The following is a 4,268-nucleotide window of genomic DNA, read 5'->3' as shown; positions in this document are numbered from 1 at the left end:
GATCACTAAGTCTTTGGTCTCTATCATAATTTCAACATGAAAAGTGTATTCACTCTGGACTGCCATGAACTCTGGTACTCCAGTCTGAGCACTTTCATTTTAGAGATGAGGAAACTGGGCCCTGAGAGAAGTGACTTAACTTGCCCAAGGAAATGCTCCCACAAGGAGTTGATAACGGCCAGGCTTGAGTTCTCGTTACCTAACTCTCCAGCCAATGGTCTGAACCCCCAACGGGGCTGTCTTCATTGTTGTACACTGTATTTGGTAGAGCCAGAAAATACCAATTAAAAAAAAAAAGGTGACGAACGGGTAAATAAATGTTCTGAATAATACAGTTAGCTAAGTTTACCATTTTAATTGATAAAATCACAATAAAATTGAATACATTAAAATACATTTAAAGCTTAAATTATACTGAACTTAAATTTTTATCATTCATAAGGCACATGAGTATGTTCCAGTATCCCAGTCCCCCATTTTTGTATAGTATGCAAGAGTACAAATTTAAAGAGAATTCCAGGTATCTTTCGGGTGCCTATGTGTTTCTATTCGTAAACTATTGTTCAGGATATGTACACTTTTTTCCCATCCATTCGCCACCTCAAATGTGTTACTGGGAAGAAACATCAAGGCCAGCAATAATCAAACAGTACAAAAGTCATGCTTATAAGAACAACAGTTGTAATGGGTTCCTTTCCATAGAAAGTGGAAGAACTATTTACACGCACAGATGGTATATCATCTTTACTATTAAAAAGAGGTATTATTTGGACTGAGGTATCGAAAACATGCTGCACCATGCCCAACACATAGTGGGTGCTACCTAAATATTAACTAGTATAATTGCAGATTAAAAAGTCAGGTGGGGGCTTCCCTGGTGGCGCAGTGGTTAAGAATCCTCCTGCCAATGCAGGGGACACGAGTTCGAGCCGTGGTCCGGGAAGATCCCACATGCCGCGGAGCAACTAAGCCCATGCGCCACGACTACTGAGCCTGTGCTCTACAGCCCACAAGCCACAGCTACTGAGCCCACGTGCCACAACTACTGAAGCCTGTGCGCCTAGAGCCTGTGCTCTGCAACAAGAGAAACTACTGCAATGAGAAGCCTGTGCACCACAACAAAGAGCAGCTCCCGCCCGCTGCAGCTAGAGAAAGCCCGCGTGCAGCAACAAAGATCCAACACAGCCATAAATAAATTAATTAAATTTTTTAAAAAAGTCAGGTGGTCATGGATTCAACTAGAGTTTATCATACTAAGTGAAGTAAGTCAGAAAGAGAAAGACAAATACCATATGATATCACTCATATGTGAAATCTAAAATATGACACAAATGAACCTATCTATGAAACAGAAGTAGAATCAGGGACATAGAGAACAGACATAGACTGGGGGTTGCCAAGGGGGAGAGGGGTGGGGGAGGGATGGATTGGGAGTTTGGGGTTAGCAGATGCTAACTATTATATATAGGATGGATAAACAACAAGGTCCAACTGTATAGCACACGGAACTATATTCATTATCCTGTGATAAACCATAACGGAAAAGAATATGAAAAAGAATATATATATATGTATAACTGATTTACTTTGCTGTACAGCAATAATTAATACAACACTGTAATTTAACTATACTTCAATAAAAATAAATTAAAATAATTATCAATATCTCAAAAAGAAAGTCAGGTAGTGATCATGGTATTTATTACTATTATTCATGCACACTAGTACCTTACCTGTTTATTATACTTTACTCTTTGCAGAATATTTTCATGATCTCAAAGTGCCCTTTCATGGATGATCAATGTAATGTTGGCAGTGGTTACAGTGGAACAAATAAAGCCATAAAGGATAATTTTCCATTAAAACTGCAGCTCTGTCTTAAGTCACATAGGTGGCCTTGTATATATGAGTAACTAGAAGAAATAACTAAGGAAACTTGTGAAGGTCTTATCATTCACCTTTATTATAAACCATTTACTTTGGGCTTTCTCGCCCACAGAGACACGACACTTTCACCAAAACTCCAGGCTCCTCTAAAGTTGATCTGTGATGGGAAGTGAGATTTTGTCCCTGGCCCCAGGTGTTATCGGCTTATGTTTACAAGCTAAAGGACTAGACTCCTGCAATGTTGATCACGACGTGTTTAACTGCTTATATCACTCACATGTGATTCAGTTAACTACTTGTTCATAAAGCGGGAAGTTTACCAAGTAGTAAATCAGAGGTCCTGTGAAATATTAAGATAAATATAATATTTACAGAGCTAAGGAGCGATTGCAGTTGTGTGCACGAGACATGGTCTTGAGTCCAGAGCAAGGAGTCAGGTCCTCAGCGCTTTTAGACAAGGAACCATGATGAAAGCAGAAGTGATGACAATTTAGAAAAAGCCTCACAATTCAGCTTTTTTCTGGGGACTGACTGGTAGGTCTCCTTCCAGGTCATTGGTGTTTCTAAAACAATCTGTATTCCTTTTAAGGTGGTATCTATACATAAATTAGTGTACTATGCACTCAATTACTTCAGAATATTTACTTTCATGTGGCCAGAAGATCAGGGTTAGAATTCTGGGTTAGACAGAATTCAGGTTCCTCGTCTGCTAACACACAGCAAGTCACTTACCCTCTAGTAAACTTCATTTCCCCATCTCTCGAATTTTGAGATAATAATGCTCAAGGTTGTCATGAAGATTAAGTGACATGTATATTAGAGATGCTTGGTAAGCAGAAAAATGTGATATGAATATAGGTGGAATTAGTTTTCCGAAATAAGCTGTGTGTGTGTGTGTGTGTGTGTGTGTGTGTGTGTGTGTGTGTGTGTAGTCCATTTATTTTTCTAGTTTCTGCATGTAGTTTAGCTCACTTCTAGGGAAATGCAGCAATTACAAGTCACTGGCAGAGAAAAACCTCAAATCTCAAAAACTAAACCTTCTACCTTATGGATAGAATTTGGCGTAGGCTATTTTGTATAACACTTACAGTCAGCATTTGGGGCTGAGTTGTGGAAATGATATAGTTCCTATAAGACTGATCTTTGCTACTCCCAAATCCAAGGATACCTTGTGCTGTACAAGAGTTTTAAATGGCTTCAGGATGAGTCATTTTACACTTACCAGTGTGTATAAAGCTTCACATTTTACAAGACATTTTCCACAAACATTATTTCATTTAGTCTTAACAACTTTTTAGAAAGTTATTATTCTCATCTTCATCTTACATATGGAAATTTGAAATGCAATGGATGAAGGAACCAGCACAGAATTACATGACTAGTTAGTGGGATGGCCAAAACACAATTCCATTTTCCTACTCTTTCCACTACTCTTTGCTCCCTTTAATGTGTTTCCGTTTGGGGTTTTTCATTTTTTTTGTTGTTTTTTGTTTTTTAACTTACGTCATGAAGAGAAATACAGTTTTGTATTTTTTGTATGAAACAGCTGGTCGGGCAAGATAGCCTTAAACATGCTATGACACATAAATCTTGTCATTTATTTGTAATTAGGTAAAGTTGAAGCCTAATATAACACCTTTTGTAATATTAGGAACATAGCTTATTTTGAACAAATGTCCCTTTCAAATGCAGATTTTTTTCCCAGTACAGAACCCCATTTTTACTTTTTTTTAAAAAGCAAAGATAACGTGCATTAGACTACTGTGTTTTTCTTCTTTCTAGAGGTGTGACATACCGGGGTTACGATTAGCAACGCCATACTAAACAAAGCCAGACAGAGGTCCATAAAAGCTGTTTGCTACCTCCTCTTACACATGCTGAACTAGACCAGTGGAACACCACCTTGGTGAGATTCTGACAGGGAGATGAATGTAGTTAGAATTGCCCAGCCCGCAAAACCACATTTTTACCAAACTTGCCCCACCGTAACAGAAAACCTAATGAAGGGATCCATACAGAAAGGACTTTAGGCAAACCTGCACAAATACATTTAACATGCTATAATCAAAGGATACCTTTTTGTCTATTTCCAACACATGGCCTATATCCACTGGTGCCCAGTAATACAGGAACTCGAATGTAAAAAGCATTTTCACCTTCATAGAACTGACAACTAAAAAGCACACTATATTTAACGCTTCTATCTTTAAATGGGTAACCAAGGAAATGCCAAGACTGGATCCACCAGATTACCCTGAGTGTTCTCCTATAAAAATACATATATTTTTTCAATCATACTTTCAAAAAAAAATACCTTCTCCTAGAAGCCGCATCAAGGACTAGTTAATTTACACTTGTAGCTTTTAGGTAAAGGATAATCT

Source organism: Balaenoptera ricei, chromosome 16 (assembly GCF_028023285.1).
Source record: "Balaenoptera ricei isolate mBalRic1 chromosome 16, mBalRic1.hap2, whole genome shotgun sequence".
In the NCBI taxonomy this organism is placed as follows: Eukaryota; Metazoa; Chordata; class Mammalia; order Artiodactyla; family Balaenopteridae; genus Balaenoptera; species Balaenoptera ricei.
This window is presented reverse-complemented; position numbering follows the sequence as displayed.